We start from the raw sequence: 16,083 nt of genomic DNA, 5'->3' as shown, positions 1-16,083 counted from the left end.
TACCTAGCAGGCTTAACTTCCCTGCCTTGTCCCATATAGCATTCAAACTTGTAATAAAGGCATCTGAAAAGCACATGCCCTTTGTCCATCATGCGTTATGCACAGTCCTCTTAAGTCTCCTTTACTGCATGGATCTATCTGAATTGGCTTCTGTCTATTAAGGGCCTAGAGGACAGCCTCTCTCCTTTCCTGCTCATTGCTCCCTGATGCCTCTGCCTAGGCAAACCCAAGAGTTACCCACTGAATAACATGCTAAGGGGATCTCAGCTACTCGAAGGGAAAATTGAGAGACCTCTGTCAAATAAGAGAGAATACATTTTACTGAGCAGCATTTCAGTGCTGTAAATCATTACCATACTTATATTAACTATATTTGCCACTGGATAACTATTTGATCCATACTGACAAAAATGTGGCAAAGCCATCAGGTATAAAACTATGAAGGCAAATTATGTTGTTCGACCCACTAGGTCAATCTATTACCATACACAAGAGAAAGGTAATACCATTTGTGGATAAAGAGAAAAATCCATACAGTTTGTTGGAATATATGACAAGAAAGTATCTCTCTGAGAGAGGCATTTCACAGAGAAAATGACTGATCAATATTTATTCAAATATTCTTAATCAAAACAATCTGATCTATGACTCATGAGGATTTCTAATACGAAAAGGTCTGTAATATACTTAAAATCAGTGTATTTAGAAACCAACCTCTTTCTGAGTTTTAAAAAAATGGTATGCCTACAAAAGAATTTTTTTCTTTTTTTTTTGAGAAATGTGGAGACAGTGTTCTCACAGGAGAATGGCTAATTGGTACATAAAATCTGAATAATCCTGAAAGATACAGCAAGGCCGTGAGAGGCCCAAGGAAGCTTAAGCAAGCAAGATAAGAAGAAGCTGTAATTCACTGAGTTATGAGAACTGTGGACTGTTGGCAAGCTTTCGAGGTCAAGTTCTCACACCTGTGCTTAACCAATTGTGTGTTAGTCACTAAGGGTCTTCAAGACATGTATCAAATCATAATATGCCAAATCACTGTAAGTGCCTGTAAGAAATGGTATATAAGGAGTTAAAGCCTTGTAATAAATTGGCAATCACTGATCACATTGATTGTGTCTGCATTGTCCGTGACTCCCGGGTCAACAGAGAAAGAGAGTTTGGTGCTTTCTAATTATAAATTGGTTTTTTTTCCAAAATTTACTAAGGCTTTTTTGCTGTATGAATGCCAGTGTATGCCTTCCAAAAAGACAGGTTGTCAAATATTCATTTTTTTAATTTCCCTGTTAGCATCTAAAATATGCATTCAGTAACTGTGTAGGAAATAGAAGGCACTTTGTGCTCTCAATCACACTACATATTTGCACCATTTCTTCACGGAATTTGGTTGACATCACATAAAATCCCTGATAACAAAATAACTGTTCCATTCAAATCACAGTGAAGTCATCAGGAGTCTTTCCATTAACTCGAATGAAGAAGGAGAACCTTGGATCTGGCAGGGATGAGTCAATTGAATGATATTAATTGATGAAAACAGGAAGAATGAAGGGAAGAACAAGTGCTGACTTGTGTAGTCTACATCGCTATGCTGAGAATAATATTACTGAGGCAAAAGGGAAAATGGAGAGAGGAAAAAAATATTAGAAATCTGGATAGTAAAGTAAGTAGAATATACTCTGTGCCAAGTCACAGCCTGCAGGAGGGAATGTCATAGCAAGATATTTATTATGCTTTATATCTCCCAGAAAAGACAACCTTTATTATCAGGAGTAAGTTCGGTGTGACCTACTCATGACAGAGGTATCATTCTTCTAATGATAAAAAAATAATCTGAGAGTTTCTAAAACAACTGTTAACAACCAGAGATGACAACTTCCTAAAGCAAGTGATCCAGCATGCTGGGCTCTATGTCAGAACTTATTCTGGCAACAGGAAACAACAGATATCACAATCTTAAAGCCTGCTTGCTCAAATGCATCGGTATAACTCAATTGCATTTCTATGCAGAAACTAGTTTTAAGCTGTTAAAATAACATTTATCGCTGGAGACATTCTCACAAGGAGGTGATTATTATCAGATAAATCATGAGAGAAATAAGGTAAGCAGGGAAACATAGCCAGGATATTCTTGTCAGCTTTTGGTCCCTGTCTTAAATTCTGCTGAAAAAAATGGGACCTGCCTAATACAAGTAAAATGTAATCTCAGTGTTCTTAAATAGAAGCATGCATTAAATAGGAAAGGGGAAAACACACAACAATAACAATATATTAGAAACAAGGAACTGAGAAAAATACTAAGGGAAAGATAAATAAGGACAGATCCTATTGTCAGCGGAGTAAAAGAGAAAACAGATTTTATGGTCTAAATTATATTTAGAAAAGATTTTCACATTTTACTGTGTCCCTGGTACACCTTTAGTACAGCTAATGACATCGTCAGCCAGACATGAATTTACAGTGTCAGACTGTGGCACAAAGAGAAAATAAAGTGTTGCATATACGGGGAACACCACGTAGTAATAGCAAAAATGTTTTATGTGCCATTGGAATAACCAGTACTGACATAATCTGCCTAGGTCTGCTACATTCTATTTCAAAAGATTCTGTAAAATTGAAAAAGTAAAGAAACATGAGAATAAGATTAGAGTCACATTTTGTTACCAAAAACCTCCGGCAAATCAGAGTCTATTTATTCCATTTGTTCAAAGAGGAAGTTAAAAACTGACTTGATCTCTACATAACTTGCCTGTGGAATATTAGTTTGATAAGAGAGATGTACAGTCTCGCACATAAAGACTCACGCGCCAAAAATCAGTTGTGACAAATTCAGAGGTGGTGGCAATTTGTTAGGCAAAATTTAATCTAGACAAATACAGTCAGCTCTTAAAATGCAGATTTTTAAGTGAGGCTAATTAATAACAGAATCTGCATCTTATGCAGTTTACATGGGTTAAAGAAAAATTCCTTATATTTACAGCCAAGAATTCATTGCTAGTCTGAACTCTTAAATGCTTATTAAAAGACTTACTACCCCAGTTGCAATAATATCATTGCTTATGATCGAAATCCTATTATTACAGAAAAAGCCTCATTAAGAGCACATTTAAAACTGTTGTCAATGTACCTCGAGTACCCTATTTTACTGGTAGTGTGTTCACCCTTCCCCTGCTCCTCTGGATCCTAAAGGTTGCTTTGACAAATGCTTGCAAGAGTAAAGGTACAGGAACTGGGCTCAGAGGTCACATGGTATACCTTGATCTTTGTTGGTCTATAATTCCATACTATATCCTCATATACTATGGGATACACAGTATGTATTGCATATTCTAGATATTTGCTGCTCCTTCTATTTTGCCCTGAAACTGGTTTTATCTTATTTCCAAGGCTATTTGTATATAGCACTGCTAATAGCCTCTGCTGTCAACCTGAGGCTTTGCATTCAAAGCCTTTACTACCACCTTTTTGTCTGTTCTCCACTCTATATCATTATTTTTGGATCAGAGATAGTTCACTCTACACAGAATAACATTACTATTACTGTCTATTACTTACAGATGCCTCAAAATTGTCATTAGCAATGCACCACAGTATTACTCAGAGCTAACCTAAAGCTAAACAAGTTAGGTAATATTCAACTGCTTGTTAGACAAAACAAGCTTTGTCTAACAACAAAAAAAAAAACACAACAAAAAATCCCCACCCCCACCCCCAAAACCACACATTTCCAAGCAAGTTCAAGGAAGGGCAGCCAAAGCAAGCCTGGCAGGACACAGCACTGAGGCCTTGCAACGCTAATGCAATGTCCATATCTTCTTGCTAGCAACGGCAATGCCCAATTTAATGCACTGCACGGCTACAAATGAACAGACTGACAAAGTGGTCAAAACTTGGTTAAATGAGGTTTTATTCAGGAAGGTAAAAGCTATTGCTATATAGATAGTAAGTGTAGATGGCAGTATCTTTCTGGACTTACAAGCTCCAACTGAAAGTTTAGGATATCCTGTGTCTTGAAGGCCTGCCTAATTCTCTCTCAAGACTCACATTTGCTTGTGAAACAGGGAGCTGCTAGAAGAAAATAGACTTGTTTCTTTTTCAATATTTTGCATTTGTAGACACTGCTTGAGGTACTGCAAGTTGGCAACAGTATAATTCTCAAAACAACTTTGCATGCAAAAGTTCTAGCTTTGTAGAGATAAAAAGAGCAAAGGTTTTAAACATTGTAGCATAAATGTCTTCATATGCCTGGCAAAATCTTGGATCAGATTCTCCTGGAAGGCATGATAAGGCACATGAAAAACAACAAGGTGCTTGGTGACAGCCAGCATGGCTTCAGTAAGGGGAAATCCTACCTGACCAATTTGGTGGCCTTCTATGATGGGGCTACAGAACTGATGGACAGCAGTAGAGCAGTTGATGTCACCTACCTGGATTTGTGTAACGCGTTTAACACTGTCCCACACGACATTCTTGTCTCTAAATTGGAGAGAACATCAATTTGATGAATTGACCACTCGGTGGATAAAGAACTGGCTGGATGGCCGCATACAAAGAGTTGTGGTCAATGGCTCAATGTCCAGCTGGAGACCAGTAATGAGTGGTGTCTCTCAGGGATCGGTGCTGGGACCAGTCTTGTTTAACATCTTCGTCGCTGACATGGACAGTGGGATTGAGCGCGCCCTCAGCAAGTTTGTCAATGACACCAAGCTGTGTGGTTCAGTTGATACGTTGGAGGGAAGGAATGCCATCCAGAGGGACTTTGACACACTTGTGAGCTGGGCTGATGCCAACCTCATGAAGTTTAACCATGCCAAGTGCAAGCTCCTACACCTGAGTCAGAGCAATCCCAGGCACAGCTACAGGCTGGGCAGAGAAGAGCAGCCCTGCGGAGAAGGACTTGGGGGTGCTAGTCAATAAGAAACTGAGCATGAGCCGGCTTCAGTGTGCGCTTGCAGCCCAGAAAGCCAACCGTATCCTGGGCTGCATCAAAAGGAGCGTGACCAGCTGGTTGAAGGAGCTGATCCTGCCCCTTTATTCTGCTCTCATGAGACCTCACTTGGAGTATTGTGTACAGTTCTGGTGTCCTCAACATAAAAAGGACATGGATCCATTGGAACAAGTCCAGAGGAGGGCCACAAGAATGATCAGGGGACTGGAGCACCTCCGTTATGAAGACAGGCTGAGAAAGTTGGGACTGTTCAGCCTGGAGAAGAGAAGGCTGCGTGGAGACCTCATAGCAGCCTTCCAGTATCTGAAGGGGGCCTATAGGTACGCTGGGGAGGGACTCTTCATTAGGGACTGTAGTGATAGGACAAGGGGTAATGGGTTCAAACTTAAACAGGGGAAGTTTAGATTGGCTATAAGGAGGAAATTCTTTCTTGTTAGGGTGGTGAGGCACTGGAATAGGTTGCCCAAGGAGGTTGTGAATGGTCCATCCCTGGCAGTGTTCAAGGCTGGGTTGGACGAGGCCTTGGGTAATGTGGTTTAGAGTGAGGTGTCCCTGCCCATGGCAGGGGGGTTGGAACTTGATGATCTTAAGGTCTTTTCCAACTCTAACTATTCTATCATTCTATGATTCTAAAAGTAACTTTGGGCTTTTTTTTTTTTCTGTAGTCAGCAGTCTTTAAAGACCTAGAACAAAAGTTGAAGTGATACTCAGATCATCTGATCACACCTGGGGTTCAAACCAAGACCAGCCAGATAGAAAAAACATGTTTGGGGTCAAAAACTTTCATCAGATGGACAACTTTTATTGTGTGTATGGGTTCCTTTTCTTACATTGTATTTCTCTACTTATTCTACCTGTTTCCCTATATATCGGCTACTAATTTGCAGCCTGCTGTTTAACTGATAGGTGATACCTTCCGGGGTTTTATAAAGCAGTTCTGGACCAGATGGCCTTGCAGAGTTAATTCTGCACCAAAGTCCACTTTCTGGTGTAGTCATCTCATATTTGCTGCTGGATGACCTGCCAACCCCTTCTAACTATAGGTATGCTGTGTACTACATTCAGCCTTTTCACCAGCCAGAACAGTTTGTTTTTCCTTACTAACAGGAGAGTCAAGGCTATGTTTAAAATTAGCTGTATGCATTAGGTATACAAAGGTGTTCCCTTTTAGCAGTGAATTTCTGGGAAAAGGCAGTGCAATATTTAATTGGTTTGGAATATTAGGTCTATGCAAATGAGTGCATTACAATGTTATTATATTTATATTACATATTTATGGTTTTGTGCCTGAGCTTCTTAAAAAGTGGCATTCTTCTGATAAATTATCATTTCTTAAAGACTGACAAAAGATAAAGTAGCAAAAACCTTAGGAATCAACTGCCAAAATAGCTACTACAAATAGCTACTACTAGTTAGTTTTCAATGAATGTTGACAACATACTACACTGAGCACCACCAGTTCACTGCTGAAGCAAAAACTCAGTGAAAGAAATTTATTGCAACACTGCTAAAGTGCCATGGAACTTCAGTAGTGTGATTCTGTCTAATTATTGGTACACCAGTGACAGCTTATAGACCACGAAAGGCTCGAGGCAGATTTCCTAAGAAACAAATGTAAACTAATGAAATATTACTTTGTTAGTATACACTTTGTGCCATTCACGTTGCTTCAGAAGCATCTTTAGCAACATATCTTAATAATATTCAGCCAATTATTAAAACTGCTGTTGCATCCCAGGGGGGATGACTTTCTTGGATATCTTTATCTAATACAGGTTTATGCATGGCAGCAGCTTTCCCACAGTGAGTCCTCTTTCATATTACTCTTGTCAGGGTTCTTTCTTTCCCTTTGATAAGATGTCCCAGCCATGTCAAATATTGTTACTTCCAGGGCCCTCCTAACTCCAAAGTTATCAAGCACAGTGTCTTCATCCTAAGATTACCAAAGTTACAGCAGCTCCTCAGTGTGTCAAACAAGTTATTATTTTATCTTTCAGCGACTTTTAGTTCCACAGCGTGCTTGCTGAAAATCTTCCCTTGGTCTAGCAACTGCTTCTGCTGTTATATATATTAGCCTCAATAAGACCCATTAGTTATGCACAGTGCTTTCTTCATTAATGAAATATAATAGTGTTGATATTTCTGGTCTAATGTGTGGTTAAGCAGTCATCAGGATTCTATTCAGTTTGCTATAAAATTGAATGCACATGACATAAATGGAGTTAAATTATTACTATCTAGAAACTGTGAAATTAAATTCAAAAAAGAATTGTATTCACAAAGATTTTTAGCAGATTTAACCATTGAAGTGATATGGCCTTCATGTTATTTCTTCTTAAAATACTGTGGAAATAAATGTATTACGAGTTTGGCTTCTGTTATTTCAATGATTTCAAGTGAAAGCTTTCTTAGCTTTGCTTCAACCAGATGCACTGAATACTGTAAACACAAAAGTAAATATTGCGGCAGGCTGAAAGATAAACAAGGCTTAACTCTTCCTGTCCTTTGCCCTGGAGAAGCAATTTACACCAGAACACAAAAGATTCAAAACATTGTTGCTAGAGTAACTGAGTGAAGAATTCTTATTCACTTGTTTTATGCCTGCACACAAATATATATACACACACACACACACATACACACACACATACACAATTCTTAAGCACTTAAAAAACAAACCAAGAATGCTGTGAAAATAGTATGAATTGATGAAATGCTGGAATCTGGTAATTCATCTTTTTCAAACCCCACCTAGCCACAAGCTCATACGCACGTTTAATTTTTTTTCCATATCCAAAGTACTTTATTCTAAATAATCATGAAGGGGGAGCATGGGATCTTCAGTTACTGCATTTGTAGTATGGCTCAATAATATCTCTTTCCCTCTCCAAGAAGCGTGACTTTTTAAAAAAGGCAGACGGTACCAGAGTTTCATAAAAGAAATGGGCAACAGTAAGGAACCAATTACAAGAGAAGCTGCATTCATTCGTGAAGGTCAAGTGAAGGTGACCTTACTATACACGGCACAACAGATTGCAAGAAGGAAAGAAGAGGTTTACATGGAAGGTTCACTGAATGCTTTGTAATAAATATGACACTATTTAAGACAAAGTAGTGAGAATGTGCCTTTATGTACAACTAGAAATATCAGTTGGAATCATCCCATTTCCCCTCCATCTCACAGTAAAGAGAACTCTAGGGACAAAACCCCAGCTGCATAAATTCATAAAGGTATGCATCCTTTGGAGCCCGTGTGGTTCATTATCGCATTTTAAGGACCCCCTGCTAAATAACAGAGACAATCCTGCTCAAAATTAGTTATAGCCTGCTCACCAACCATGTGAATATCCACATATCCAAGTTGCCTCCAATATTTAGTTTTCAACATAATATAAATTACCACATTGGCAATTATTGTTAGCATTTGTGATTCCTTCCTCATATCTCACATGGCATCCAAGAGTACACTTCTTTCAAATGCTGATATCCTTTATAACACCCTCTGGAATCTATGTAAATGTTACCTAAAAACATTCATGGTATGAGCAGAAGTAGATAACATGCTATTCTGAGTGTATTTCTTTCTTTAACTACTTTTGCACCCTGTAGATGAAACCAATTTTCCCCCTATCCACTTATTTTATGCTTTACCCTTCACCTCTCAGAACAATTCAATTTTTCCATTTGGTCTTGCTTATAATACTAGACAACAATAGACAACAAATGTTAAGCTAAAAGTTGCCAGTGCTTTAGTTGGTGGGGATTCTGGCCTCATAATGTACTTGTGCATGGGCCCTGACAGTGTAAATCATGCAGACAAATAACAAGTTTGGCACTTCTGAGAAACAGAACTTGTTGCCAAAGCTTTCAGTACTGATGATATGAACTTCTTACCTGTATCTGGTGCCAACAATGAGACCAGACTTCCCTTTTCATACAAAATACCCTTACAGAAATGCTGCACTCCTTATCAAAGCAACTCTTTAGTGCCACAGAATGCTGACATTTCTACAGAAGTGATTATGGTTTGGCTTAGTGGAAGCCTAGGTGCAGTGCTGATTCCAGTTCCATTTAACAGTGTTTGACAGCAACTAAACCCAAGGATGAATCAAAGTTGACATATTTAGAACAAAGTAGCGGAGCACTTGACTAAGCCAATAAATGATTCCAGCTGGGACTTGTCCTGTGGTTGGTGATGAGGACACGGGGGGCAGCTTATGTGGCAGAAAACTTTAGGCAACGATATTTGGCTTTTACAAGAAACAGCCAATACTTTTTATCAATTGTTTTTTAAAATGCAGGATCTTTTTCTCTTTTGCATCATTTTTACTTCATTTCACCCTTCTTCCCCTCAAATGTGCATTAAGTAGGACCAGCTTGTAAATATTACTATGCTCAATCTCAGCTGATTGTTTCAATTGTTAAATGCAAACTAAACTATGATACAAAGTTCAATTGAGAGAATTTGTAGAATGCATTTGGGAGAGATAGGTGGAATAGACAGAAAATATTGGTTGCCTTTTCAGTCTATTCGTAACATCGAGGATATTTCCCTAAACACTAACAAAACCAAACAAAATCAAACCAACCAACCAAATAAACAAAACAACAAAAAATAAACCCCCACAAGCATCCCACTGGAAATGTGATAGTATTTTAACACTTAACCACCTCAGGATGGTAACTGAGGTTTTTTATATTAATAAGAATATTTTGTAATTCTGTGATGAGTGTAACCTGTATGTTTAATCAGAGTTCTAACATATCCTGTTCTGCTCATATAAGAGAATATAAGGAGAATATAAGAAGAACCTGACTACCTTAACTGGAAGATAGTCCAGTTCTGGAACCTGACTACCTTAAACTACTAGCAGAGTAAAATAGAAGTAATACATAGAAACCACATTCTGCTATTATATACAGAGAAGTTTAATTTAAGTCCTTCTAATAATTTATCTTACATAAGTGGTGTAAACCAGACAGAATAGGAACAGGTAGTTTCAACCAACAGCCCAGACAGATGGGGGGAGCAAGTAAAATTTTCTGTATGCCACAGTTATAACCATGGGCATTTCATCACTTCCAAATGCCAATAAAATACAATTCCTCTGTCTTTGTTCCCTCTTCAAGTTTAGCACTGTACCAGCTTTTGTAAAGCAGATGTGTCAGGTGTTTTGAGCTTACTGGCTTGATTTTCTTTTCTAGATCCTGCACTGCATAATATGATGCATACAACACAGTATAACTTCTGAAAACAATGACATTTTGTAAAACATAAAAAATATTCTTTTTTCAACATCTTTCCATGCTGATTACGAAATCAGTATTCAGACAGGCACTGTTTTGCACAAACGTTTTCTTTCACCTAATGTGTACTAATCTGCATTCTAGATGCAGTCTCACTACATATAACACCTAAATCCCCTATTTTTTCTCTGGTCCTGCAAGAGATTATTATTAATATTACTTTTATTATTATTGTCATTGTGTTGTCCTTTCTCTTTCATTCCAAATGAAAAACAGAGAGCAGAAAAATCGTATGGTCTAGATTTTGGTCTCCAGTGAAGAATAATGCATCTTATCTAACATCATGCAATTCTTATTCCAACCAGTTTTCAGTCAGATTATCTTTAGTATTATTTTGTCTTTCTCCACCTTCATTCTTTTTTTTGTGTCCTACCATAAACTTATCAGCTTTCTAGCTGTGACTTAAGGAATAACACCAGAACAAGCATAATAGTAAAACAAGAAGAGCTTTTAACCTCCCTTTAAATACTTACTAAACTTTATCTCTTACATTTATAAAATTTGGTTACTAATATAGTATTATATTCTTATAAGTGTTGTGCTCTTCAGCAGTGGACTAAGAATAAACATTTTCAATTTGCAAGTAGGTTGTAAGATTTCAGATTACAAAATCGATACACTTACTAGCAATGGGAAAAGAGAAGAGCTCACTGTCACATCTAAGTGCCAGTTACTCAGCAAGGCAAAAAGGATGACAGTTTCTATGGATAGGCTCTGCCTCCCAGTTATCCTTACCCTGAACTGTGGGATTTCAGAAGCACTCCCTGCTGCCATCAAGCATAGCAGAGAGAAGCGCAAATCTGTGCAGTGATGCGGTACTTGCCCCATTCTGCTGCCTGTGCAACAGCAAGCATCGAAGTCCTTCAGCAGCTCTCTGAAAATCTGCATTACTGGCATTACAACAGCTATTGCCTCGCTGATGACAACAGGACACATTTGGTCCTGTCTTCGCTTCTCAGTCTTCACTGCTCAGACTTTCCAACAGAAAACAGAGCTGCTAGTCAAAATATAACTGCACAAAACTCTACCCATTGGACTCCAGCCTAGCCAGGCTACAAAAGCTAGTACTGCATCTCACCAGGGAGACAATCAGCTTTGTTACTAACCATGCTTACATGCAAGCTATTAGACTGGCTAAAGCATTGTGTAAAGTCACCTTGATCTAAGCCTCTGTGCTCCATGAATTTAGGATTATAAGGGCACTGAGTGAAGAGGGACTTAAGAGATACTGCGTCACCAAAAAAAGCCTTGAAAACTTTTTGGAGGGAATTTAATCCCTCCAAAATACTAATTGCTATTGATTCTAATGAAAGGACTGAATAGAAAGTACACAGTAGGAAGAGATTGTTCCTAATTTCTTGCTTTTTTCTTCTCTACCACTACATCTATAGTTACAACAGAGCCAGTATCTTGGTCACACTTTTAAGTACAAAATTTTCCAATACGTGAACACCAGAAAGAATAACAACAGAAATGTCTCATAATTTTCTACCAACAGATGATTACTCCTGAGAGCACAATCTTTGTTCAGTCTAGCTGAATCTTTACTACTTCAAGAAAAAGATGAGAAAGAAAGGCTGATGAAAGAAAACTAATTAGCTGCTGTGTTTTGCAGCAGAATGATAAAAGTTCTCTTTTTCAATATGACAGGATTCATGTAGGGGTGTCTATTTAACCAGTCATTTCCTTAAATTTGCTGAGCACATGCAACATCATGCAGATCCTGAGGTTCCCACTGCTGTGAGGTTTTCAGTCAGTGAAGAAGTCTGAAGAAAATTGTCTTTCTGAGGCCAGAGCCAAATAAACTTTGAAGTTAATAGCTTTAGTAAGATTTTGTTTGGGCTTGACCTGTTAAGGACTTGATGGATTTTCTATAAGAGCCCACCTGACATATATTCAATATACTTTTACCTACTCAGAAGCATGCATTGGCAATCTGTGGATGTCTCAGCTTCAGATGAATCCAACTTTCCCTACCAAGCTGAAATATTATCACCATTAAATAAGTGTTCGGCATCACAATACAACATTTCTCCAATTAAACTGAAATGTGCTGCATAGTGCATAATAATAATAATAAAGGAAAAAAAAAGTGTGAACACTTTCAAATGTGGCATATAATTTCCTAATGCAGGATACTTTTCAAATACAGACTGCTGCTGAGAGACTCCATTGTATCTGAAAAGTAGAAACCTGTCAATAATACCCATGTGTCCTATAAAATGTTTTCATTTCTTTCATGGTATGTTATGCTTCATCAGTTTCCTTAATCCCAGCTGCAGTTCACGTTGCCATGCTGAAACAGCTCACTGAGCAGTAATTTATCTCTTGACTGTGGCATAACAACCACAGATACAGGTTATTCTGGGAGTGAGGATTTGCATTGCATAAACTGTATTTTAAAAATCATTTTCAAATGAGATTAATTCATGATAGGGAAATTATTCCTCTATTTTTGGATCTAGTTTCCAAGACACTTGAGACTGAGTGTTTTGTTGGGTATCAGGCAGAATCTTCATTTGAGGATTAGGGATTTCAGTAAAAACGAAATGATACCGCAAGAGAAATGAGAAGATGTTTCCCCCATTTACTTTAATACCTATTTAAAATTGGTATTGGAAAGATAATGACAGATTGCTTTTAGCTGAATTTTTCAACTGTGCTCTAGATGCCTTGTATTTCTTTTCAATTAGGCTGACTGCTTTACCATGGTAGGAGATTATTCCTCCTGCATGCTGAAAAGATATTAACAATTAAAATGGATGGGGGTGCAAATAGCAGATGATTATTGAAGTTCTCTTTGGCAAACGACAAGGGTTTCTCTTTGTAAATATCTTGTTTTAATGTTTGTTATTAAGCAAAAACAGCATGCATTGGAAAGATACAATTATTAAAAGAAAGTATTTTTTTTTACAAATGTAAATATTTACTTAACAGTGGTACTTAAATCACTTGGCCTCATGCATCAGAATGGGGTAAAGTTTTCTTCAGGCATAACACTGTGTGGAATGAATTTCTCAAGCTTTCAAGACCCGAATATTGTAAACAACACTTTTCCTCCTGCTTCTTTCCCCAAAGAAAGGAAGAAAACAGAGGAATGAGCAAGTGACTTCCCTCCAGCATGGGAGAGGCTGGGGGGTGATGCAGGGTGATGCAGGTGCCCCTCTCCTCCGGGCATACTTCACCCAAGTTCCCTTTATTATGTCTTTGCATTACGGAGGCACTCCTGATGGTTTTCTTAAAAGATATTATTGATTTTGCCAATGGGAATAAAACTTGGTAACAACAACTGAAAACCCCTTCTTTAGGTAGTATGAAATTAGCAAAACCCTCTTCTAAACTGCCCTCCTGAGAGAGCAGGCAGAGATATTGTAGTGATTGGTGGGATTCCATAACTTTAATGCTCTCCCAAAACAACTCCTTGCCTTTTTTTTTTTTGTTTCTTTTTCTGTCTCTTTTTTCTCTTTTTTTTTATTGCTAAAGTGGTTTTGAAAGTAGATAACAGGCATATTCTACACTGCCAATGCCTTTTAAGAATCTCTCAATACCTGTAAAACACTGGTTTACCTTGATCTACTCTGTTTCCACCCTGCTGATTTTTCCATATGGGCTTATATTAATCCAAACCAACACTCATTTACTAAGCATTTCAGCAACCAAATGAACATGTAGCAAACATAATTCCATTTCCAACACAACAGGTAGCAGCCTAGCTGGCTTCAAATGATGTCCACTTTTATCCCAACTCCACACACGCAAATCCCATTGGTTAAGATTTATAACAATTTATGGCTAGATTATGAGGTTTAAAAATAAATACATTAAAAGAGTTGTCTGGAGAGAAGCCTACACACAACACATAACTATGTTAAATCAGTAAAGTTCACTTTAGTTTTCTGTAAAATTCTCACATATAAGTATACTTTTTCCAGCCTTAATCAGAACCACTAGAAAATCTTGAAGTACATAGACGCAGTGTTTTTTTTCTTGCAAAGCTAATCCAACCAAGCACTATTAACTTGCTACAGAAGAGTAACAGCATTCACAACTTCTTTGGTTAATGCATATTAGAAAACAATCTCTAGATCTTCAATTTCAGTAAATTTGCATAGTGCAACTGATCTTAGATATTCAACAATTAGCTGTGTTTGAAAATGCAATTCCAGACTGAATTAACTGTGGCGACAGCTCTGGAAAATGTTTCATTCATGTGGTCAGGCAAGTACAAGTAGATTAAAAACCCAAGTACTGAAGTTGAAATGATAGGGGAGAAAAAACCCAAAACCTTACTTATGACATTGTACTTTATATAGCACCTTAAGTAAATTCAGAAACAAATATTATATTTTATACTCATTTTCTTTTTTTTTCTTTTTTCTTATTTTTTTTTTTTTGAAGAGAGGAAGAAAATTTACTAGTAGCAAAGATTATTCATCAGTACACTGCTGGATCTTAAACCTTTATGGCCAATGATCCAAAACACACCATCCATCACTCATTTAAAAGGGAGGGCTCCCAACCTTGAGGCGTTCCCTTGGACTTGTCCCTACCACATGGCAGAGCTGCAGATCCTGACACAAGCAGGACTGACTGCATAAGGCTGACCACAGGGCTCCTTTTATACACACGTCAACTCTGAACTGTGACTAGATATGGTCACATAGCTCTCCACTGGCTAAGGACCAACATCCTGCCCCTGCATCCACCAGCAACCCTCTGTGGTGGGACAAGAACTGCAGTCCCAGGAGCAATCCTAGTATCTGTCTGTTGGGGGAAAAACCCCCAGCCTCTGGTCAGGGCTTTTGTTAGGGCAGGTGTACCTGACACACTGTGCACACACACACATGATTTCATATTTATATTAGTCATATCTGTAGCCTCATCTCCCCACATCCTTTTTAGCCCAGTATAACTCTGCTAACTTTAGAGCAGCTATTCCCAATTTATATCAGATCTAATATTCTTAGAATCATAGAATCATGGTTAGGGTTGGAAAGGACCTTAAGATCATCAAGTTCCAACCCCCCTGCCATGGGCAGGGACAACTTGTTCTAAACCATATAACCCAAGGCCTCATCCAACCTGGTCTTGAACACTGCCAGGGATGGAACATTCACAACCTCCCTGGGCAACCCATTCCAGTGCCTCACCACCCTCACAGGAAGCAATTTCCTCCTTATACCCAATCTAAACTTCCCCTGTTTAAGTTTTAACCCATTACCCCTTGTCCTAGCACTACAGTCCCTAATGAAGAGTCCAGTATCCCTATAGGCCCCCTTTGTCATAATCATGCCTGTCCTCATCTTTCACTTGGAAAGGTTCGGAATCAAAATCCTCATGCTAGCTGAAGATCTCGTTTTATTTCACAAAACACAACTGGATTGCTGGAAGTCAAAGAGAAATGCGAAGGCAGAACGGACTTGAAACATCACTACTCAGCTCTCATTTGAAGCAAAATGGACCAAATAAAATGCTCTCTGAAAATACTTGGGAACAGTATTTAGGAAATGGGCTTCGAAATAAACTGATCTGTGTGGTGGCAATGACAGCAATTACTATTAACCATCAGAACAGATGCATGTCCTGATAAAAGCTGCAGTGTGAAAAGTAAGGTGATTCGGGTTTCTACGTTTGTCAAGTTCATCACTGAATTAGATGCTTTGAACCTGCTAATGGTAATTAACAGCTATTAATATCATTCATAACAGTCACATGTCCATACATAGATACATGTCTTAACAATAATGTGGCCATGGAAAGTATTTTGCCCTTCCCCCAGCTCTTCTTCAAAGTGCATGAGCCCCAGGGACCCGCATCCTGGATGGGTC

This window comes from Neopsephotus bourkii, unplaced genomic scaffold (genome assembly GCF_033783945.1).
Source record: "Neopsephotus bourkii isolate Nb327-2 ecotype Australia unplaced genomic scaffold, CSIRO-AGI_Nbou_v1 NB_741, whole genome shotgun sequence".
Taxonomy (NCBI): Eukaryota; Metazoa; Chordata; class Aves; order Psittaciformes; family Psittacidae; genus Neopsephotus; species Neopsephotus bourkii.
The sequence above is the reverse complement of the archived record's forward strand: the minus strand, read 5'-3'. Positions refer to the sequence as shown.